We start from the raw sequence: 26,237 nt of genomic DNA on the forward strand, positions 1-26,237 counted from the left end.
ATGCAAATTTCTTGTGTTATAAAAAAAAATCTTGTGTTATACAAACAGTAAAAATCATAGGTGCCTTTTAAATTTCCTCTCCACCTGCAGAATTGGAAATTTTCTTTGAGGACTTGATTTTCTTTTTAACAGAGAGAAAATGTTGTGCTACATACTACTTTGAAAGAATTACAGTAGTTTAACAAAATCATTAAGTTGTTGCCTATTGTTTTCTATCTGAAAACCTGTTTCTGAAACAGGACATGGTAAGGATTCTGTGTGTGTTTAGAAGCACAGCAATCACTGCTGTAAAGGGCCCTTTCTCATTTCTTTTTTCTGGTCACATTTACTTCACACCATGTGAAGGTACCTATTTAACAGAGAAAGAAAGATGGAAAATTTAAACATAAAAAACAAGCCTTTTATAAACATAAATTATTAATAGTAAAAACCATTTGTTATCTAAAGAGTCCTGATAGATTCTCTTTCTTTAATGTAATTTCTACTTACTTTATTCTGTTCTTGTTTTATCTGGTTGATTTCTCTTTATATGATTTGATTTGGAAATTAAAAAAAAAAAAGTTACAAATGAAATACTCCTAAATTGTTCAAAGCAAGAGCTACCCAATAGGTATGCTAATTTAATGGGGATAAAGTGAAATATCAGAGGATTCCTAGAAATGAAACTCTAAAGTCAAGTTCTGTTAAAGTATTGTCAAAGGCATTATAAAAAGAATACCAGGATTGTTAGTGGGACAACACTCTTCCAAATTCTTGCAGAGGTATTGCAGATGTGTTAATAGTATCAGTCTCTAACAATCTGGGGAGCCTCTCTTTTCTTCATAAATTCTAACTTCACATTCTAGTAATTACTCTTATTCATATCAAATTTGGTGACTTAGTATCCCACTCTCTTTTGAGAGACTAATTTTTAAACTTTAATGACTAACTTCAACAATCAAATAAATTTTAACTTACAGCTAGTAACTGCCTCCACAGGAGCCCTGGTGGTACAACGGTTAAGCGCTCAGCTGCTAACCAAAAGGTTGGCTGTTCAAACCCACCAGCTGCTCTGTGGGAGAAAGATGTGGCAATCCGCGTCTGTGAAGATTTACAGCATTGGAAACCCTATGGGGGCAGTTCTACTCTGCCCTATAGGGTCAATATGAGCCTGAATGGATTTGACAGCAGTGGGTTTTAATTACTGCCACACCACTTTGCATTTATATAGGGTTTTATAGTTTTTAAAGCATTTCCTGTACACCAGTTTGATTTAATATTCAAAATCACATGCCATGGTCAAAATGACCATTAATATAATTCCCATCTTATAAATGAGAAAAGGGAGGTTAAATAGCTTTCTCAAGGTCACACATCCTGTAAAACCCAAGGTTTGTGAATCTAAGTTCAGGCTTTTTCATTATACCAAAGATATCCTTTTATTTTTTTCCTACTCATCAACCTCTAAATTTTCCTCATCATCAATAGTACTGGCTGCTACAGAAATCTTCCTTGGAAACCAGAATTATTTTCTATTATTCATGGTTATTGTAGGGAAAAAAATCTCCGCAGCTGCATTTACTTATTTCTTAGCACTCTAAAGGTATTAAAAAAAAAATTATTACTTGTTAAATACTTGCTGTGTACCACCACCAATAACCAGGTGCCATCAAGTCAATTCTGCCTCATTGTGACCCCAGAGCATTTTCAGTGGCTGATTTTTCAGAAGTAGATCTCCAGGGCTTTCTTCCAAGGTGCCTCTGGGTGGACTCAAACCTCCAACCTTTCAGTTAGCAGCCGAGTGCATTAACAGTTTGCACCACCTAGGGCCTCGCTATGTAACAAGCATTGGGATGCTTTATTATCTCTTTGAATTTAATGCTTATTTTAAAGCCAAATGAGGTAGGTAATATCTTATTGAGACTTAATTGTTTTATACTTGATCAGAGTTAAAGAACTGGACCCAGTTTAAGTCTAGGTTTGTCTGAATCTAAAGCTTATGTTCTGACAGGGTATACTGTGCTGTCCCCCAATTTAGTACATACAGACATCTATGTTTGTCCCATGATAACTTTTTCACACAATTAGTTTTTTAAGCAATAACTCTAGTATCCTCCATGTCTTCCCCCATATAACAAAATATCTTCTACATAAATCTCTATTTGTTTTTTCTAATCACTTGTGCTCTCCTCTGTTTCTTTAGTTTCCAGTTTTATGCTAGGTAGTTGGCATGCTTGAGTTCTTTGGAAACGATTACAATTGCGATACCATCCACAACCACTTAAACATAACAAGTTATTCGTAAAGATAAGTTCTACCATATGTTTTCATTATTGATGTGGCAAAGAGGGAATTTCATCTTTGATCTGCTCCTGACTTCATGAATGATTTAGGGTTCATTCCCGCCAAGCAAGGAAACTGGCAGGTGGAAAGAGCGCCATCTACTGAAATCCTTCATATGAAGTGGGTCTTTAGGGATAAATACTCCGAACGTGATGGCACCAAGGCTTTCATCTGGGAAAACAAACCAGGATCACCTCCAGAGCTTTTGAAAAATACACATGAGCAAGTTCCATTCCTCTGCCTCTACCAGCCTCTTGGGGATTCTGATTAATGAGGTCTAGAGTGCAGCTGGGTAATAATACTTTTCAAAAGATCCACAGGCAATCAGGTATACAGCTCTGCTTGAAAATCACTGGTATAGCCTAATATGTGAAAATACAATGAAAACGTTTACACATAGTATTAATAGCTAATAGACACATATCATTATCATTCATATAGCATCCCATGATGAAGACCAAACATTGTGCATTGTGTATCTCTCTGCAGTCAGGTGCAGCCCAAACACCTTTGCACAGACCCAGCATGTTACTCCTTGTCTGTGTTTAAGGTTGATTAAATCCATCTCCTTCTGAGTTGTCTTGTGGCAGGCAAACAATAAATCTCTTTTGTGGAAGAGATAATCAGCAGTCTAAGAACACTCAGATTATTAGTAGTGAAAAGGAAGAATTAGGAAAAAGTATAAGTGATAGGATTTATCTCCTGATGCCAGGAGTGGGGTGGGGTAAAAGTATTAGAAGTTGACTGAGTTCAATTTGTGAAGACTGTTTTGAGGTTTTCGTTCTCATGGAGAAATTTTTTTGGTTGAGTTTTGTCAGTTTTGTCTAAAGTTTTAAAACCATTCCTGTATTCTTGGCAATTAGACAAATTGATTTTTTTTTCTCTTTTTCCAAAATAATGGCCATGGACTAGTTTGTGAGTGTACTGTAAGTTATCATGCTAACTATTAGTGTAATTCTTCCTGAAAGGAAGGGCTGTATTGATTAAACTAATTTTACGCCCCCCATGAGCTAAATTATTCCCTTTTCTATAGATACTTTGTATGGAGAAGAAAGATACAATTTTAAAAAGGAAGTAGAGTAACCATTATTTGATGCCCAATTTTCTTCAAATCTTCTAAGGTGTATTTTCATATTTTCCAGAGATATGTGAGAAAAGCTAATGAAATCTGACTCAGTGCCAGCTCAGATCCTGTTGATCATGAGGGGAAGAGTAGTCTCCCGTAAAGTGCTGCACTACTAACCTCTGTTTAATTTGTTTTCTTATTTTACATCTCAGTGTACAATATTATTCCTATTTGGCAGAGAACCTCCTTGATCTGTCAGTAATTAGGCATGCCTCTAAGTTCAACATAGGTTGATTGCCAGACAACTGTTTTGTATTTTACAATAACTTCTATCCCCCAGAGAATAAATTATATCCAAGCAATGCCCACAAAGCAATGGTTTTCTGAAAGAGAGGATGAGGTACAAGGTGAAAAGAAACACACAAGACCACACTCACACACTAAATCAGAACATCAAAAACAAGTCCTAAAATAGCATTTCATTGGGGATCCCTAAATTTTATTTCTCTGAAATCTTATGATCACTGACCCTAGTTAGATTGGGTGGAGAGAAGTAAGGAAACAAGGGCTATTGGAGAAGCTTCATTACCACAAAGAGGAAAGTAGGACAACAGCAAGAGCTTGTAGATTGACCAGATAAGACGTTGAGATTCATCATATTGAAACTTTACATGTGAAGAGTACTGTCCTAAAATGTTCCAGGAACACTATTCAGTTATGGGGTAAACCAAGGAGAGGCAAAATTACGGGGTTGGAGATGGTTATAAAAAAAAAAAAAAATTTTTTTTTTTTGGGATGGTAGCAGTCATTTAATACATTTTTGCTGAATGGGAGTAGGAAGACATTAGGGGTGCCCCCTCATAAAAAAAAATCACTAAATGTAATAAAGTCAACCCACAGGTGCAGGTATAATGCAAGAGAACTCACTAATACCCATTCTTCAAGGAAGCCATTCTCCTTACAGTCTTAATCTCACTGTCTCCTAACTTTCTTACTAGGTGCACTTCTACTATTTAAAACAACCAGCACCTCAAGATATGCCTCCCTTCAGGTTCTTCTTGACTAGTCAGCTCTGAATGTGTGTTCTCAGTTTCTTTGCCTTCTGTTCAATCTCTGCCCCGATTCCCTTAGAACTCTGATCTCTTCATTTGGGTCAAGTTAAGGATTAATAATAGGTCAAAGTTTTACCCCAATCTAGATAGCAGTTGAAACCCTGGTGGCATAGTGGTTAAGAGCTCAGGCTGCTAACCAAAATGTTGGCAGTTTACATCTACCAGCCACTCCTTGGAAACCCTATGGGGCAGTTCTACTCTGTCATATAGGGTCCCTATGAGTTTGAATCAACTGGATGGCACACACCAACAGATAACAATTACATGTTAAACAGAGGTCTTCAGAGATTTAATCTCAGAACTTTCAAGCACGAAGGGCTATGTATGGTTGTATGGGGGAAGGGTGGGAGCGTCATAGGGTGGTAGTCATTAGATGGGTGCTGATCCTAGTAGTCATGATGACATATTTTAATGAGGAAACCTTTCCTGAATCCCCTTAAATTGTAAAAGTCCAATAGGCACTGTCTACTAGTGAACATGAACTAGAATCTTTCTCTAAATCTAAAACTCAGAAAAGGGTAAAGTCATAATTTTTATGGATAAAGATTGCCATTAAAAGTCAAGGTAGTGTGAATTCAGAAAATAAGGTATTCAAGAAATTTAGAAATAGGAACTAGTAAAAGCAAACTTACTAAAAATGTTAAATTTAGTCTGATGTAAGTTACAGGGCCTAGGATTTTAGTCTAGACTCTGCCATTAAAAATCTACAAAAACACATGTTATTTTATATTTATAATAATCTTGAGAAGTAGGTAAAACAGTTATAATCCCTATTCTATTTGTTGTAACACATGAGGGGACATGTTAGAGAGGCTAAGTAACTTACCCAGGGTCACAGAGTACGTGATAAATTCTCAAGCCTTAAAGCTTCAGTAGTTTCTCCATATGCAAAAGGGAAACAAATGAGCCAACTTTAATACCTTCATTGGGGCAGAAAAGAAGCTCTAATCAACTTGCAACAATTTATCTTATGCTGATACATTTTGATTGCTTGTCTATGCTTACACAGATACAGAGGAGAACTCTACACGAAGGGGAATATTTGTAGGATTGTAAGGTTGGGGTAAAACTGGTAGATTATGAGGGTGGTGCAGGGCCAGGCAGTGTTTCATCCTGTTGTATATACAGTCACTAGGAGTGGGAACCAGCTAGACAGCACCTAACAACAACACCCACTGCAGTAAGAATTCTGCTCATTTCAAATGTGGGGAGGTGAAAGTTAATCTATTCCCTTAACACAGTTGTGAAGGAATGAAGAACGAGTTACTCAAAAACATGAAAGATAAAATATTAAAGCTCTTCTTTGCTCTCTCCCCTCTCAAGCCACAAAGACATGCGGATGTGAGAGTGAATGACTAGAGTGTGTGCATATGCATTTTTAATGAAGCCAATTCTTAGGACAATAAGACATACATTCACATTTTCATAAAGAGAAAACAATTTTTTAAAAAATATCTGAAATTAATTTAAATAATTCCCCTTTATTGAGTAAGATTGAAGGGGGTGGGGCTGGTGGATTGACTTTAAGTCAGAGTTTCAAACCCACAGATTTTCTAATGAAACCAAAACTCAGAATGAAACTTAATGCACAAAATCTGGAGTGAATGAAATATTTTGCTCTAAACAGTTTCATGAAAAGACAAGTTCTACACTATTCTGGCCAATAACAATGCTCTCTAACAGGGCTGCTTACCAAGCAATAATGCTTTATCTAAACACATATATCCTATGTATTTAGGAAAAAAAGGCTAATACAGAATACATTTATTATAGAATTGTTAAGTATAAAAAAATATAGGTGTCAACAATTATTTTATACTGTAGTCTGCTTTTCTCTCTCTCTCTCTCTCTTTTGAAATTTTAGAGACTCTGTAGGTGGTAGCCCATGTGAAGGGGGTGTGGGTTTTGGTAATACATACATTCAAAAGCAGAGCTTTGGGGAGACAAGGAAATTAATAGGTTCCACTTTTTTGTTTTGACTTTTCAAATTACCTTGCTCCTCAGTAGGATGTTGTGTGAAGTCAGACTGATAGTAACCCTACAGATCAGAGTGGAATTACCCCATACGGTTTCCAAGGAGTGGCTGGTGGCTTTAAACTGCCAACCTTTTGGTTAGCAGCTGTAGCTTGCCACAGCTTTTAACCACTGCACCACCAGGGCTCCAATCAAATACCATTTATCTCAAATAGCAATACATATATATAATATTAGAATTGAAGGACTGCTGTTCTAATTTTCCACCCATAAATGGTTGCTCAAGTTTGAATTTCTAACTTATAGTTTATTGAGATGCTTTGAGAGACTAATGCATCATGTGTCTTTCAATTTTCACATTCCTGAGACATTTTAATCAGTGCCAGACCATAACCATACAGAGTCGAAGTGCATCATCATGGAGGCTGCTCAGAAATGCTCAAGACACAGAAGTATCACAAATAGATGGAAATACTGCCATAGAACATATCACAATAGGGTGTTATAAGAATGACATATCAGCTTTTAATAGTTAGAGATGTTTCATATTAAACCAGTTGCTGTCATGTTGATTCTCATTCTTGATAACCCCACATGTTTCAGAACAGAAATGTGCTCCATAGGGTTTTCAAAGGCCATGACTTTTACGGAAGCAGGCCTTTCTTCCGAGGCACCTCTGGGTGGATTCAAATCACGAATATTTCAGTCAGTAGCTAAGCTTAGCCATTTGCACCATCACATTAGTGGTAACATTTCTTATGCTATGCTTTCCCAGACTTATTCTATGTTTAAAATTAAATTTATGTGGCGATGGCTCACTGCACTGTTCTTACTTCATTATACTTCTTAATCATTCATTCATTCTCTCATTCCAGGATATAATAGTAAACAAGAGAGATGTGTCCTCTGCTCTCACAGAGCTTATAGTCAAGTGGGAAAACAGACATGTAAACAGACAATTATAAAACATAAGTGTATGAAGAAAAGTATGTCAGGTGTGCAATAGGAACAGTACTTAACTCAGACTTGAAGGCTCAGAGAAAACTTCCCATGAAAGTTAAATTTCAGCTGAGATCTTAAGGATGAATAAGAATTATTCAGGCCAAGTGAGAAGTCAGAGTATTTGTTCTTGGTGGAGATAAAAGACTGTATGAAGAACAGGGGGATGAGAGAGCATGACATGTTTGAAGAAATGAAAAATTCCAAATGACATGTATAGAAAATCAAGAGGGAGACTGCAGAATATTAGGCTGCAGCAGTTTGCAGGGAGCAGGTTATGAGGGACACTACAAACCATGGGAAAGAGTTTGGATTATAGCCTAAGTACAATGGGAAATCAATTAGGGATTTAAAAGATAAATTAAATGATCTGCATTGGACTTTGGAAATTTCTCTGTAGCTGCAGCGAGAATAGCTTGGGAGAATACAGTAGCAGAGGCTAGGACACTGGTGAGGAGACAGTGGAAGTCCTTTAGAAAATTAGAATGGCCTGGAATAGAGATTAGGCAGGAGGGATGGAGAGAAATGGATAGATAAAGAGATGCAGAGGTAAAAGAAATGAAGCATAGTAAGGAGTGAATCAAGAGGTGAGTTCCTCAAAGTTGTCACCATGACTTCTGGCCTGGCTGAGATAGTTTGTGGTGATTTTCACTAGAAACAGAGTTCACAGGAAGAGAAGGAGCCTGGGAATGGGAGATGGCAGGTTGTGGAAAATTAAAAAGAAAGAAAAAAAATTCAATAATAAAAAGTTAAGTTTGAGGCACCCGAGCACATCCCAGAAAATTGAGTTATAAATTTGTGACTCATTGCATAAAGATGGCAGTTGAGAAGGGATAACCTTACCCACAAAGTATGCAGAGTGAGAAGAAAAGTGGAGTTTCAGGAGAAAAATTGAGGAACATCAGCCTTAATGTTAGAGAGAAAGAAGAGGTGTGCGGTGTTGTGGGAATCAATTAAGGGAGGTTTCATGAAGAACAGTATAACCCGGTCAGCGGAGCCACATACTATTGAGCTGTCACCTGAGACAAGTAATGAGAGGTGTCCCTTGGATATAACAGTGGTGTATTCATTGCAATCCTTGACAAAGTGAATTTCAATAGAGTATGATGGCATAGGGTTTTTTTTTTTTTTTTTTTTTTTTATGGTACCAGAGGCCAGATTGCCTGAGGTTGAAGGATAAACAGAAAGTGAAGACACAAAGATAATGAATGCAGACAACTATTTAAAGAAGTTTAAAGAGGAAGGAGATAGCAAGGTAGCTACAGGGGGTATGGTGTTGAGGAAAACATTTTTTAAGATGGGATAGACTTGCGCTTGTTTAAATGCTAATGGGAGAAAGCCAGCTGAGAGGGATGGTTAAAGGTACAAGGAAGAAAAGACGCTTACTGAACTAGGTCTCTGAAAGGTGGACTCTTTTAGAAATATCACTCTGCTAACAAGCACAGGTGGAGGATTGGTCTTATAAAGGAGAAGGATCAATTTGTTCAATGTAAATTTCTCATTACATTTCTTACAGTGAAGGTAAATTTGTGGATTTAGTCCCAAGAATTGAGAGAATTGTTACCATATATCTCTGTGAAATCAGGCTATAGTCTGTATTTACTGACACAAACTAAAATACTTAATTTTATTTTGTCCCTCTCCATCTTTCTCCTCTAGTGGCCCTTTAGACTTCTTGGAGTCTCCGCATAGTACAAACAGTTAATGTAATTGGCTGCTAACCCAAAGGTTAGGAGGTTCAAGTCTACCCAGAGATGCCTCAAAAGAAAGGCCTAGTGATCTGCTTTCAAACAATCAGCAGGTGAAAACCCTGTGGAGTACAGTTCTATTCTGACACGCATGGAGTCTTCTCCATGAGTCAGAATTGACTGGAAGGCAACTGATTTACTGGTGATTTAGGAAATAATACTGGAGTCATTATTCCCTGTCTTTGAACATAGAGAATGTAACCCAGCTGGAGCTGGACTCACAAGGACATATCAACTGGGCCCTAAGGTATAAAGACAATAGCTGGGATAATCTTTCACATAAACAAATAATAAAACAGAGCACAAAAGACCTACATACTCTCCACTCTTATCTTTTTCTGTTAGCCTTTAGTGAATAGTAAGATTTGTTGGACCAATGAAGACTCTCCTGATTGTCTTTACTAAAACTTGTACAAAAGATTGTTAAGAAAGATAATTCAAAATGTAGGGTCATATTTTCTAGCCAATCTGTGAAAAGGTGACGCTTTCAATGGTTTTGCCCATTTGTAACGTTAATATATACTGATGACTCTGTAACCCTCCTTGGACTCAGGTAGACATGGCTCTGGCAGCATTGTTGTCCATTTTCCCACTTTTGTCTATTCTGTAATTTCCTTGGATTTGGGAAGACCACTTCCCACTTTTGCCTCTTTGAATATATGCTGAATAGAACTTTCTTTTTGCCTTACTAAACTTTGTGATGTTTTTACCCCAGGACATTGGTACCATTGCCTTAGAGAATGAGGAATGGGGTCCGTAAAGTGTATTACAAATTAAACACTGGTGTTTCAGACAAGGCTGGAGTGCTGTCTCTTGTATAAAATTTGGTGCAACTTTCCTCTAACACACAAGGGTGTTTTGTGAAACACAAAATGAAGGTATTCTATAGTACTAAGAGAATCTTCATCTGAGTAATGTGTAATGATGGTTATGGCCTCTAATCCACGCTTATTAATATAAAGACAATTTTGTGATCCAAAAATAACCATAACAATACATTTCAAATATTGATTTGTATTCTACTGTGTGCTAGGCATAAAGCATACATTACTGTTATATTCTTAAAATAAGCTTGCAAGCGAGAGATTATTATCTTCAGTTTATAGACAGGTAAAGTCTGGGAAAGAGTAAATAAATTCCTACAATCAAAGAGCAAAAATTGCTGGGCTAGCACTAGAACTGAGGTCTGTCTCTTTCAGAGTATGAGCACTTTGCACTAAGTAACCTGGTATATCTTCACAAGTATCTGATTGGAAATTATTTTTACTCCAAATTTCCTTCATAGTCAAGGCTTGTTAGGCAACTAAATCATCTTCTCTGTTAGGCAATAGTCAGCATCCAAGATGGGAAGACATTAGTTTTGGTGTACAACTGAGAGTGAGCTGAAGGAAAACCAGATCAAGAAATACAGAGGTTAATGGGATGAACAAAACTATTCTCTCTAGCACCACGTATTCCTTCATCTCACCCATTCCTTCATGCACTCATCCACGCACTTCATTTGTTCATTCACCAAATACTATTTTCTCACCTACAAACAGAGATATTCTGTCCTCATAGAGCTAAAATTAATTACACAATTAAAGAAGTTTGGGGTTTGTAGGGAAATACAAATGGAGGGATAAAACCTAGTTTAGGAGTTAATGTTTCCTTGAGGAAGTGATAATTGAGCTGAATAAGTACACATTAACCAATCAAATGGGACACAAGGAGAGGAACTTCATTCCAGGTAGAAGAAATTGCCTACTGGGAGGTCCAGAAGCAGAAAGACAGATAATATAAAGCCAGTGTGGCCTTAGCCCTAAGGGTAAGTAGGTAAAGTAGATGGGGCCAGGTTATACAGAGCCTTGTCAGACACACTAAGTATTCAGTTTTCTTATGATTACTGTTTCATCTGCTCAGGATCCACTCCTCCTTTTGTCAGGTAGTAACACTGTAATTTGTCCTTGGAAAATAAATCTTTAAACCACAAGGTTTGGATGGAGCAAGTATACCTTCAGCTTCAAGGGTGGACTTGTGGTAATCTATTCTTAGCTAATCAGAGAATAACAGCCCCCAGGAATTATTAAGATAGGGAAATGTATACCCAAGCCAGGCCAATCAAAACCAATAAGGCTAATTTATGGACCTCTTTTTTTGACTGAGAAATTGGCACAACAGTTGATTAACCAGCTTTCTGTTCTATCTAAAACTAAGATCATGTGCTTGTTGAGGCTAAGGATGAGAGGACTTGTTTGGATAAAAATCAGAAAGGCATTTGTTCCTTTTTGTGAAATTAGGTGAGATCCTCTAAGAAAGGGACAAACTGCGGTTGAAGTTGACTTGTCTAGAAGCGGTGAAAACACTAAGAGCAACCCTTGTAGCTCTTGTCTTCAAATCCAAGACAACCAAGAGTCTAACATATTTTTTACTCATTAACTTTGAAAAAGTGAATTGTCTGTCCCAATCTAAACTTAGTGCTAGCAAATGTGGAGAGAGTGGAGAGAAAGTGGAAGACAGAGACCCAGGTGTCCCACTTACTCAGGTAGATGGAACAATAAGGTCAGTTGTTAGAAGACAGAAACAACCAGTTTAGAATACAGAATCAAGGATTAAAAAAAAAAAAAAAAAAAAACCCAGTGCCATCGAATTGATTTCGACTCATAGTGACCCTATAGGACAGAGTAGAACTGCCCCCATAGAGTTTCCAAGGAGCACCTGGCAAGGATTAGGACTCAATAATATCTCTGGCTTTTTTTTTTTTTTTTTTGCTAACTCACTGAATTTACTGGAAACAAATAGATGATTGTGCTTACTAAGCTTTTAAAGAACTGGAGTTTCCAGAGAAACTCAAACACCCAAAAATGAAGGCTGTGATTGTTCAGTTCCCAAGGCAATACGCAGGCAGAATCCTAAACCAGCATCAACAGAAACAAGGCTCTTACTAGGGTATGATAACCAGCAAGTAAATCCTCCCCAATGTCTTCCTCACCTATGGCCGTAAAGGACAAATAACAAGGGAAATCATCCCAGAAGACAGACCCAAGAGGAGACAGAAAAGCTGACCAAGGAATTCTCTCAAAAGAAAGACAGGGGTTTCTTGTCACTCCACTGTCCAAGATAAATGCTAAAGACTGATTACAATTGTATGGCCCTTCCTTCCCCGTTTGCTTCAGAGTAGGTGTTTTTATGGAGGTTATTCTGTTTCCTCCCTACAAATGAATATTGTGTATGTTTTTCGGAAATGTTTGAATGTGTCATTTTACAATAGGTTCCTGAACCATGAGGAATGCACATTAACAATACAGTCTGAACTCAGGCTGAATATAGTAACTGGATAAAATTTGAGTGGTGCATATGTTTTTTATTCTGAATGATATTGTTGCTTAATACAGGCTTGGACAATTCTGCATTTTTATGTATAGGAATAAAGATTTGCACATGTTGTACAGCCAAACATCTGTGTTTTGGCCTATCCAGAATCCATTCCTTCTAGGTCCACTCCCTGGTTTTCCCAGGGGAACTATCCTCCCTCCTTCTGTCATTACAGGTGATTTAGGTGAATCTGACTTTGCTCCCAGCTTCAGAAGTTTGACATTGGCACAGACCTAGCCAATCAAACATTGTATCCCCTTGACTTTAGTGACTGATTCTGAGATGAACTACATGTTCATACGTAAGCCAGATAAATCAAAGGCAATAACACTCAGTTCTGGGACTGGGAAGAGGTATATTTTTTCTGTTGGAATTGTTCTAAGGATAGAATGTAAGCCTGGAGTTTCTATCAGCTATCGTGAGTGACGGACCTAGGTGACAATGGATCTAAAGTAGAAAAAAAAAAGTTGGATGATAGAGAGTGAGCCCTGGTGACATCATTTGAGTACCTCAATCTAGCTGACCCTGAGAATAATCTATTCTCGGAATTTTTTGTTATGCAAGTCAAATCCCCTGCCACTTTAGCTAACCAGTTAGCATTTCATGGATCAAATGGCTAAATTTCTGGTTCATTCTCTGGTTGTGAATTGAAAATTTGAGCAGGCAGTTAGTGGAACTTTTTTTTTCTTTTCCAAGATAGGAATATATCAAACATTTTTCATGAAAAGATGGAAGAGGATAGGCTCAGAAATAGCTATACCTAATTATTTATAGCAATGTTAAGATTTATTAGTATTGACTGTGGCATATATGCATATATTAATTAAGACTAAGCAATGTTCTGTTTCTTTTAAGTTTCTGGTGAAAGTGGAAGGGCTCTTACTGTTTGTATGTATTTTCTACAAACAACCTTTTATTTTTCCTACAAACTTTTTTTTTTGTTTTTAATTCCTCTTTTAGTTTTAGTCAATGGGTAAAAGTAATGTATACAACTTCTAGATCACATTTTAAAAGGAGTTTTATTGTCCTCCACTTTATCTCCTTCCCCTTCCTCTGAGCTGGCTGTGGACATGATGGTATGAGCCAGTGTTAACCACGGAGATAAGGATTATACCCTAGAGAATGTTAGAGCAACAAGGTGGAAGGAACTTGTATCCTTAATGACCTCCTGGATTGAAGCCACCTACTCACCCTGGACCACATATGAAAAAGAACGAAATTTCTCTTTTGTCTAAAGCATTGTATTTTGGAAACTCTGTATTATATCAGTTTAGTTGGTACCCTAACTAACATATCCATCAAATATAATAATTATTTTCAAATAAATTTTCAGGTGTGTATGTGTATCCATATTTATATCTATATCAGATTAGATGACCAACACTACTAAACAAAACTCAACTTTCCCCTTATTCTCATGATATGGAGGGAGCTGCCTCAATGACGGTGACTTTAGAATGTACAAGAATTTCCTGGGAAACTTATTTAAAAAGATGGCTTTTGATTCTACTCTAAGAGATGCTCACCTCCTATAGCTGGAGTGTGATTTAGTTTGCATTTTTAAATGAGAATCCCAGATAATTCTGATATTTAGGTGGTGTGAGAAACTTTATGAGTAGACGATCTGGCCACACTGTCCATGAAAAACTAATTATGTGTGAGTTTTATGAAAAGTAGGGATCTATAACAGAATAACAAGGAATGCTTAACAACTCACAAATTTTTCTTGATAAAAAAATGCTGAATTTTATTTAGCAGTTTATAAGTAATACGGTTCTTATAATCAGCTATTATTTTAAAGTTAGTTTGAATTTAAGTCTATCTAAGATATCAGAGACCTGGTGGCACAGTTGTTAAGAGATCAGCTGCTGACTGAAAGGTCAGCAGTTCGAATCCACCAGCCACTCCTTGGAAACCCTATGGGGCAGTTCCACTCTGTCCTACAGGGCTGCTATGAGTTGGAATTGACTTAACAGCAATGGTTGTTTTTTTTTTTAAAGATACAAACAGCTCAAAACATTTAATTCTGCATGCTCTAAAAATGGGGACGAAATATGCTAATATCATAAATAATGATTGTATTATAGAAAGTTACTAAGAATCTGAAATTTATGTCAGAAAATATAAAGCAAGACAGAATATTTGCTGAGTGAAATCATTAATTCTGTATGGAAAAAAACAGAAGTTCTGAACTTTAAATTAGGCAAACATAAATTTGTAGATAGAATGATAAGCTTAGCCTTTTTTTGGGGGGGGGTGGGAGCAACAATTTTCTGGAGCAGCAAGAGGTAAGAAAACAGATAGGAAGTATGTAAAGAAATACTAAGTATGGCCTCCTCTGACTCCAAAGTGTAAAATGTAAAAAATATTAAAAAAAAAAAAACAAAACACTATTTGATTATGGCTTGTTGGAAAGCAAGAGCTAACCTGAAACAAAATAAAACTAAACTTTAAGGCTATTTTCTTCATTTCTGTTGAATTATGTATCTTTTAATATATATTTGCTGTGAAGAAAAGAGGCTTACTTTTTAGCTGAGAACTTACTCTACTTCCTCAGGACTCAGAACAAATACTAAAACAGGAGAATTATGACCTAAAGCAGATTTTCCCTCAAGGTAACAACATTTCATTTCTTGACGGGAAGCAGCTGACACCGCCAGGCCTGAGCGGCAACAGAGAAGCATGTTTCTCTTCCAAACAAGTCGTTTGAAATGTCTCTCTCCCTCAAACGAGGAACAAAGTCAGACTTCACACAATGGAACTTAAAAATAAAGAGCTAAAACTATTCGCATGTTAATTTCTTCAGTGAGTTTTTCAAATGGGCAAGCAGTTTGCCTTTTATGAACATTTTAAAATGCTCTCCTTAAGTGTTTTCATTCCAGAAGAAAGAATGTACTTCACACTCTGATATTAACATTATTACTGAGTACACACCCTTTTCCCAAAGAGACTCAAGATTTGGTTTGTATAAGCAGATTTCTGGAACCTGAAATCTTATTTGGTATAAATATGAAAGAAAGTAACCACCAATCAACAACAATATTAATTTCTTGATAACTTGTTGTGGATCTATTTTTTTTTATTGCAAAGAAAAAAATTGAAAATTAAATACTTAAAGATACAGTGTTAACATCACTATGAGGAATAATTGTGTAATATAATGCCAACTATATTACATACTTTGGACATGTTATCAGGAGGGATCAGTCCTCAGAGAAGGACATCATGCTTAGTGAAGTAGAAAAACAAACAAAAAAAAACCCATTGCCATCAAGTCGACTATGACTCAAAGTGACCCTATAGGACCAAGTAGAACTGGCTGGTGGAGTTTCCAAGGAGCTCCTAGTGGATTCAAACTGCCAACCTTTTGGTTAGCAGCTGTAGCACTTAGCTACGATACCACCAGGGTGTCCTAGTAAAGTAGAAAACCCCAAAAAAACCAAACCAGCTGCCGTCCAGTCGATTCTGATTTATAGCAACCCTATAGGACAGAGTAGCACTGCCCCAAAGAGTTTCCAAGGATCGCCTGGAGGATTTGAACTGCTGACCTCTTGGTTAGCAGCCATAGCGCTTAACCACTACGCCACCAAAGTAGGTCAGCAAAAAAGAGGAAGACTCTCAAGGAGATGGACTGACACAGTGGCTGCAATAATGAGTTCAAGCATAACAATGATTGTGAGAAAGGCACAGAACCAGGCAGTGTTTCCTTCTGTTGTACATAGGGTCCCTATGAGTTGAAACCGACTTGACAGCACCTAACAACAACAACAACAAATAATGCCAATAACATGTCTCTTATTGAAGGATTTTAGGAAAGATAATTTTGAGGAAAAATAATTCAACCTTTTTAGTGGCTTTTTGTATGATTTTTTGAATAAATTCTGTTGATATGATTTTTTAACCTGAAAGTGAATAGCAGCTTGCCTCCTGTTCAGTGTCACTCTGACTTTACCACTTTGTAGTTACTGCTCAATTTTTGGAAAAGTCACCACACTTCTTTAAGTAGATTCATACAACTCTCTTAATTGTATTTTTTTCCCTTGGAATTATTACAAAAAATTTCTACCTCAGTTTATAACTAACAAAATTTTCTTTCTTAGAATAAATTTCTACTGGAATTATTCTTCCTGGAGGTTTCATGTATATTTTACAGTCCTCACTATTGCAGACATAAAATGAAATGCACATTAAAAATGATAAGTAAATAGTCACCTTACAGTATTTGTCACATTCAAGCTCTTCTATTCTTCTGAGGTCCTAAACATTTTAGGTCTTATATTTATAAGAGTAGTTATTAAACCACATGATTTTATCATCAACATCAATATTATTTCTAATATTTATAAAAATAGTTGCCAAACCACATGACGTCTTTATCATTAGAAACATTTAGAAAGTTCTGATGGTATCATGCCTGTCTTGACTTCCCATTGTAGTCTTCTAGTATGGAGATACTAGCTATACATATGTTTTTATTTGTTACTTAATTTCCAGCCCCAAAAGTTCTGTGCCATAAGATTTCCTTCTTTGTAACAAAGCTCTTTTCCTCCGTAATTGTCAACGTATTTTACGGAGGAAGGGTGACCTAAAAATCTAGGTCACTGCATTTGCTAGGTGAAATTTTGCTTAATGTTTGACCAAGCTATATTTGCATAAACAGTTTTGAGAGTATTTTGGGTAATTCACTGGACCCGTTCCCAGAAAAGAAAATGAATTGTAAATGCAGTGTAGAAATACTCTTGAGACAGTTTATTCAACAAGCTAATCTCTTAACATTCTAAACTAATGTTTCCTTCTGAGCAGAAGCAGAAGATGGTAGAAGACATGAAGCCTGATTTACTGTTTGACAGAAACCTGTTATTCAAAACTGGGCTTTTGTGGCCAATTCTAAGGGGCTGAGGTTTGGAGTAACTTTCTTGTGGTTTCACAAGTGATTGTCCTTAAAATCTGAGTTCCTTCAGATGAATCCACATATGCTCAGTGAAAACTACAGCTTTAAGGAGTAACCTCTGCATACCCCATTCTATTTTAACCAATATCTCAGTTTGAGTTTAGCCACAAGAATATTGGCTACCCCCATGATGCCATGGTGCTAGGGATATCTGCCAACTGTTTCAGAAACATAGAGGGTATTGGTTGGCATCAGGAGAAATATAGAAGTTAGCTTTGAAAACGGGTTTTGTGTTTTTGTTTCTACTATGCCACTTGGGATCTCATTCAAATATGTTTTGCATAGTGTGGTTACTACCATATTGATCACTGAAAAAAGACAACCATTTTATTTATTTAGAGGAGAAAATATTTTCATTACTTTAGGTTAAGGTCAATTTATGAACCCCAAATACTTTTCATTTTTGGCATAGATTTTTCCACCTGTCCCAGGAACAACTTCTTTAGCCAAGGAGAATATCTACAATGGCAACATTAAAAAAAAAAAAATCTGGTTTTATCTAAAAAAGAATCAACAATTAAAATCTGTTTCATAAAAAATTAGAAATTATTATACTTTGTGATAAAAGAGACATTTCCTTAGCTCACAAAAGAGTATTTAGAAATGGTCCCCAAATGGCTTACATATACAATTGATAGATTATTTTTCTTCCACAAATGAGAACAGAATAACATTTTTTATTAAAAAAAAAAAGTGCCAAATGTATTTTTCTATAAGTCTTAGTTATCTAGTGCTGCTATAACAGAAATACCACAAGTGGGTGGATTTTACAAAGAAGTTTATTCTCACACAGTCCAATAGGCTAGAATTCTGAATTCAGGGTGCCAGCTCCAAGGGAAGGTACTCTACTTTCTTGGTGGTATGAGGTCCCCAACTCTTTGCTTGCTTCTTTTTCCGTTTTATCTCTTGAGAGATAAAAGGTGGTGCAGGCCACACCCCAGGGAAACTCCATTTACATTGGATCAGGGATGTGACATGAGTAAGGGTGGTGTTACAATCCCACCCTTTATGATCACTAATTACGATCATAAAATGGAGGATAACCACACAATGCTGGAAATCATGGCCCAGCCAAACTGATACACACGTTTCTGGGGGGACATAATTCAATCCATGACACCATATACATATTATTTACCACTTAGAAAGAAATTTATGTATAATTTCCTTCTTAGAACTAGCAGTCTTTTTCAATCAAGATAAACCTTAGAAATCAATAATATAAGGTAAATAAACCAAATATTTATTTTACTTACCTAGATCTTTTTATGTATCACACTCTTTTTGAAGGAGGACATTTTGATTCATAAAGTGTAAAACCTGTCAGGACTTCCAGAGTTTTTATTCTTTTTAGAATACTGTGTACTGAAGTCTAGAACATGGGAGAACACTGACACTTAAAGTTTTTAGATTGTTTCAACTTTTAAAAGCTTAGCAACTTTCCTATGATACTAATATTTTATTGAACAAGAGTCATTAAATAGAGAAGGCTAGGTACCTTTGTAAATTTTTTATTATTTAGTTTATCAAATACTAATTAATCATTTTGCAATTTTTTTTTTTCTTGGTAGGGCACTTTAGGTATATCACCCTATCTTTTGATAGGCATACAGTTAGAATTGGTCATTCTTAAAATGAACATAGCCCTCAAATGCTTTAGAAAAATCCCAATAAAAGAGCTATGAATCAGTCAGGTCCCCAGGAGGAAACAGATGGCACACTCAAATTATGGTAATTTGAGAAGGGTTTTATAAAGAGATTATTATAGAAGTTTGGAAAGGGTTTAGGGAAATCACAAGAGATAGCACTATTACTACCCCTATACTTGAACGGGTAAGGGAAGGGAATGGCTAACAGAATACAGGAGGAGAGGTTTGTGTAGAAACCCTGGTAGCATAGTGGTTAAGTGCTATGGCTGCTAAGCGAAAGGTCAACAGTTCAAATCTACCAGGTGCTCCTTGGAAACTCTATGGGGCAGTTCTACTCTATCCTTGTGGGGTCACAATGAGTCGGAATTGACTCGATGGCAATGGGTTTGGTTTTTGGGGGGTTTAGGCTACCTTGAGAGGAGCTTAATTTGTAAGACAGTCTGCCTGAAGTGATCTGAAAGAGAGAGTCAGTGGATTGTTTCCCAAATTCACTCTTTGCGCTCTTTGTGATTTACCACCCGGGCTTCCCACTATCGAAATTCACTATTCAATATGGTAGCTGCTAGGCACAGATGGGTTATTGAGCACTTGAAATATGATTGCAAGTATAAAGTATACACCAAATTTCAAAGACTTAGTATAAAAATAGCATGTAAAATATATGTTAAAGTTTTGTATTAATTGCATATAGAAAGGATAATTTGGACATATATATCCAATGCATACATTAGTAAATATATTATTAAATATATATTTATCAATATATGTAATAAGTTATACATAAATAATATGTAGGATATATTATTACAATTAATTTCACCTGTGTTTTAATTTTTAAAATGTGACTACTAGAAAATTTAAAATGTTCAGAAAATTGTTAAAATTGGGTTTGAACTGCTGGCATTTTGGTTAGCAGCCAAGCTCTTAACCACTGTGCCACAGAGGCTCCTACCCACAGATGGTTAGGAAAGAAAAGTTCTCTCTGAGGAGTTGCCATTTGAGTCCTGAATGATGAGAAGAAACCAGTAATATGAAGATCTGGGGGGAAATATTATTGGCAGAAAGAAGAACAAGAAGCAAGACCCTGAGGCAAGAAAGAGATTAGCATATTCAAGGAACAGAAAGACACTAGAGTGATTAGTGTGTAGTGTGGAGAATATTAAAAAATGAGGCCAGATAAGTAAGCAGAAGAATTGTAGACCATGGGAAGGAATTTGGAATTTATTCTAAGTGCAATGAGAGCCATTGGAAGGTTTAAACGAGAGAGGGAAACCTTAAAAGCGACTAAAGAAGATCTCTTATTTGCTGTAGAGCCCTTATTGAAATGCAGATGAGGCCGAATCCTGGTATAAGGATCCTGGTGTCTCCGTGGTGTTATATCACACAGAAATCAGATGCTTGGGTTCTTGTTTTCATGAATGCAAGGTTTGTATTTGAAATCTATTTCACTAAACTTGCTTTTATAGTTTTGGATGTATAATACAGTACTGGTTATAGTTTTATAAAATGGATAAAATTAACCAAATATGATAAAAAAGACATTAAAAATTAAAGTTTTAAATTTCCTAATTGTATAATTTTTGATAAAGTGAAGATCAATTCAGCTAACATTAGAGAAATTGTTCTTTAAAAGCTTTTATATAAGCTTGTGGTAACAGCTCAGCTTTTCTCTCACAGGAGAAATACGTATGCTTTATCTAGATTTTGAAATTTATTGGTGCAAGAGGCCACGTTCATTGATTTTTTTCCACTTGAGTGAGTTTCTCTTTTTTCTGTGCCCAACGTGTTGGATCATCTACACAGTATGCAAATAGCACTGATATTTAAGATGATATACATTTTAAAGTAGGAATTCCTTTAAAAACTGTAGAGAAAATATCATTTCCAAAACTCTGGAAGCATACAGACTATGAAATTCTTAAATGGCTCTATAGGCAATTTTTTTGGTGTGCAAATGCTGATTTTAAGTATTAGAATTTACCAGAGAATGATATACAATGAACAACCTGCTTATGGCCTTATACTTTCTATGCTTTCCAAAATTTCTACTCAATTCCTCTTTTTCTAGAGACTACTTTCTTGTTTACATTCTTCGTGTACCTGCTCATTCCGTCTTCCTCTTCCTGTACTGTTATATGGTGTTCCTCACCATATTATGCTATTTATGTCTTTGTACAGCCTTTCAGATCGATATCTAGAAAAAAAATACTATCTTTTATCTATTCTCTTAAGCCAGTAAACAAAAGGCAGAAAGTGTCTGCATTTTAATATTGGACAGTTGGTTAATTCAAAGAACTGAGACCTTAATTATGAAATATTCAGAACAGTCAGGTTAGGTGCCTACCATGCTAAACATCCTTATAAACTGTACTGCTAAGGAAAGAAGCACCAGGCTCTTTGTGTATGCTTTGTGTAAAGTCAGCTGCTAATTTGACCAGAATGGGCACCTGATGTAACCAAACCAAACCCACTGCCTTTGAGTCAATTCTGACTCATAGTGACTGTCATGGATTGAATTATGTCCCTCCAAAAATGTGTGTACCAACTTGGTTAGGCCATGATTCCCAGTATTGTATGGTTGTTCTCCCTTTTGTGATTGTAATTTTATGTTGAGAGGATTAGGGTGGGATCGTAACACCACCTTTACTCAGGTTACCTGTCTGATCCAATGTAAAGGGAGTTTCCCTGAGGTGTGGTCTGCACCACTTTTTATCTCTTAAGAGAAGCAAGCAGAGGGCTGGGAACCTCATACCACCAAGAAAGCAGCACTGGGGGCAGAGGGTGTCCTTTGGACCTGAGGTTGCTGCCCTGAGGTGCTCCCACGCCAAGGGAAGACTGATGACAGGGACTTTTTTCCAGTCGACAGAGAGAGAAAGCCTTCCCCTGGAGCTGACGCCCTGAATTTGGACTTGTAGCCTACTGGACTATGAGAGAATAAATTTCTCTTTGTCAAAGCCATCCACTTGTGGTATTTCTGTTATAGCATGCGGTAGGGGAAAAAACATCACAAAGTTTAGTAAAGCAAAAAGAAAGTTTCATTCAGGATATATTCAAAAAGACAAAAATGGGAAGTGGACAAACATGCTGCCAGAGCTAATGTCTGCCCGAATCTGAGGAAGGCTACAGAATCATCAGCATATATTAACATCACAAAAATGGGTAGAATTATTAAAAGCTTCACCTTTTCAAGGATTTGCTAGAAACTGTGGTCTTATATTTTGAATGGCCTTTTCTAAGACTCATTGGTACAGGTTTCAGTAACTGACAGTCAGGAGGGTCTTCACTGGTCCAACAAACCTCTACCCACTAAATGTTAATAGAAAAAGATAAGAGTGGAAAGTATTTTGTGTTTTGTTTGGTTGGCTTTATGTGAAAAGTTTCCTAAAAGATATTCTTCTTCCCTAAAAAATAATTTCTAAGATTGTCCCATCTATTGTCTTTATCTCAGAGCCCCATTGATGTATCCCTGTGAGTCCTTCTCTTTGCTCAAGGACAGGGAATAATAATTCCAATATTACTCTCTAAATCAAGCAGCACTGGATAACTAAGACAGTGACCCTACAGGACAGAGTAGAATTTCCCCATAGGGTCTCCAAGGCTGTAAATCTTTACAGAAGCAGACTGCCACATCTTTCTTCCAAGGAGCAGCTGGTGGTTTCAAACAGGCGACTTTTTGATTTGCAGCCAAGCACTTTAACTACTGTGCCACCGGGGCTCCTGGTGCAACTAAGGCCTATCCGTAAAAAGCTGATGATCCTTGAGATGGATTGAAACAAAAAGTTTTGCTCAAGAGAGGTAAGATAACGAAGTAAGCCAGTCAGCCTATCTCCTTCTAGAATTTTTACTGGCGATTCCTAGGAGAATTGCCCAGCAAAGGAGCAAGAGCAGGATGAGCAGGCCAGTCAGGAAAAACAGAGATACCATAGGTAATAAAATAGAAAGTAGCTGGTCACCAGGTGTTTGGTTATTTATTGCTGTGTAAAAAATTACCATAAAACTTAGTATTTTAAAGAACAACAATTTTATTTGCTCATGATCCTGTGGGTAAGCAGTTTGGACAGATCTTGGCTGGGTAGTTCTGTTCCATTCGGCATTGGGTGGCATCATTCCCTCAGTTTTACTCCCCTGGTGATTGAGGTGGGCTGTTCCAAGTTTCAAGAAGGCTTTACTAATGCATTTGCCATTTGAGCACGCCTCTGTATGGATTCTTCCCTTCCACATGGTTAACTTGGACTTCCACACAGCATCTTGGTATCAGGGTAGCTATATTTCTTACATGGCAGCTGGCTTCCAAGAGAGAGTGTTGCAAGAAAGGTGGAAGTGGAAGCTACAGGTCTCTGAAGGTCTGGCACAAACTTACTTCTACCATATTCTACTGGTCAATGACTGTGATTGGTCCAGCCTAGATTCAAGAGAGTGAACATAGACCTCACCTCTTGATGAGAGGACTAACAAGAATTTGAAGACATCTTTAAGTCACCACACCAGGGTTAGCTTAGAGCAATATGGCTTTCCAGTTCAGAGTTTTTATACCATGCAAACAGAGGATCCCATCGGACAACGGATATTTTTGGAGGTGGTGGTGAGAGTGGGTTTTTTTCAATGCCCCTTAAGTCATAATCTGCAGGCAATCACTCTACTTATTATCAATGTTTTGCTTAAAGCGTGCCACATATATAAAATCTCTCTAGATTAGGAGAATAAATAAGGAATTTCACTTTCCTTAAAGCTCAGTGAGTATTTATATGCTATCACCTTTAAAAGTATTTTAAAACTCTTATTAAGTTTAAAGAAAAAAAATTATAAAACTAAAAAATATTATTTTTATGAAAGATTTCTTTAAAAATTTGTACAGAGGAGAAAAAAAGACATCTGGCTGTTTCACCATTGATAATATGAGACATAACAGGATGAAGAGGGAATAGTACGAGGATTGTTGCTGTTGGGTGCCATTGAGTTGACTCTGACTCGTAGCGAACCCATCTGACAAAGTAGAATTGCTCCACAGGGATTCTAGGCTGTAATCTTTATGGGAGCAGATCATGAGGTCTTTTTCCCATGGGACCCCAGTGGGTGGGTTCGAACTGCCAATCTTTTAGTTGGCAGCTGAATGCTTAACTGTTGTACCACCAGGGCTCCTTATTACAAAGATTAGGCATTTATTTTATTGTGCCCAATTGATTGGCACTAAATGCTTTTCTATCTGAAATAGCAAGGGCTTCCCAGAATAAATATTGTTTTCACATTTCATGGGCTGAGAGTATATTCAGAATACTTTTAGCATATGTCTCAGGTGCCTGGAGAAGTAGACAGGAGGAGCGGAAGAGGAGGGGACATGAGGCACATGCAGTGGTCAAACTGGAATGACCTAAAGTGAAAGAGATGTCCCTGTTAATTTGTGAGAAACAAGATCCAAGTCACTTGTGGACAAGAGAAAAGTCACATTAGGATTAGATGTCCTCTATCTGGGCCCTCTATTTCAGATAATTCCAAAAGAGGTTAAGAAACTTACCCAAGTCTCCTAGTTACTTGGGTAAAGCCACTTGACTTCATGTATCTACCATACCACATATGAAAGTAGTATTCTGGGCTTTCCAAACATCCCTTCTGGTTTTGACTTGCTATTTATGACACCCACTTCCCTTATGGGGCAGAGGTGATTCAGTGGTAGAATTCTTGTGTTACATAATGGGGACTTGGGATCCATTCCTGGACAATATACCTGAAGCCCAGCTACCACCTGTCTGTCAGTGGAGGCTTACATGTGTGTGACTAAGATGCTAACCAGGTTTCAGCAGAGCTTCCAGCTTAAGACAGACTAGAAAGAAAGGCCTGGTGATCTACAACAAAAAAATCAGCCAGTGAAAACCCTACGGATCACAATGGTCCAATCAACAACGAATCATGGCAATGGTGCAGGACTGGGCAGTGTTTTTGTTCTGTTGTGCATGGCGTTGCCATGAGTCTGGGCTAACTTGACTGACAGCAGCTAACAATATCAACAACATTCCTTATGTCTCTCTTTAAGACAGGCTTTGATGTTTATTTTGAAACTATTTCATCTGTGTTAAATCAGGGCTTCTTAAACTACAATGTGCAGATTCCGATTCAGTAGGCATGGTCAGAGATTTTCATTTCTCCTAACCCCCAAGTGATGTCAATGATGCTCACCTGTGGAACTCATTTTGGGTAACAAGGAAATAGTTCATTGGGCTAGCAAAACTTGTACCTAATATATCTGTGGATATCACCAGGAAATTAATGTTAGGTATAAAGGACAAATGAATTCTACTTCCCTAGGCCAGACAAAATTTATTCATTTTTTCAACAAATATTTATTAAGAGCTTACAATATGCCAGGTATTGTTCTAGGAAAGGAAAAGATGACATTTGTACAGTCATTTCTGTTTTTGTAATAAAATGACGTGCCACATTTGTGCTTATTTGGAAGTCACTTTTGATGCTTCCAAGCAGAATTGCTTTCTAATCTGCTTCAGAAATAGATTATGTATATTTGAAGACATTTTCCAGGAATCAGGCTCTTCTACCCTATCAGCATATCGTTAAAGTTCCTGGAATTTAGAAATCGTTTTGGAGATCATTTTCGTGAAATATTATTCCAATACAAAATATTTCATCAATTAAACAAGTGGAAAACATGTTTACTTTAGTGCACAGGAGAAAACCAGCCTATGGTGTATGGTGCTTGAGCTTGTAAAATGTGCACAGAATACGTGTGGGACCCCGGTGTTAGGATCACTGATTGGCTTCCACAGCTGTTCCATGTGGCCTTTTGTGATACAACCCAGGTTAGGGTGACCTGCCAAATAACTAGTATTGCCGAGTGTCAACCAGAAAGACTAAGCTGAATTATTCAGTGTTGCTATTCCTCACTGCAAGGGCAGCGACCTCAGCATTTAGTTATCTGCAAGATACTTCAAATGTCTAATTGCAGTCCTGACAGCAAAGGATGAGCGTTGCTGAGCTCTGGACCTCTCTCAACACATCTCCAAGAGGTGCAGCTCTGTAACTATCGGTTGGTGGCTGTGAGAGTGAAAAAAT

Source organism: Loxodonta africana, chromosome 5 (genome assembly GCF_030014295.1).
Source record: "Loxodonta africana isolate mLoxAfr1 chromosome 5, mLoxAfr1.hap2, whole genome shotgun sequence".
In the NCBI taxonomy this organism is placed as follows: Eukaryota; Metazoa; Chordata; class Mammalia; order Proboscidea; family Elephantidae; genus Loxodonta; species Loxodonta africana.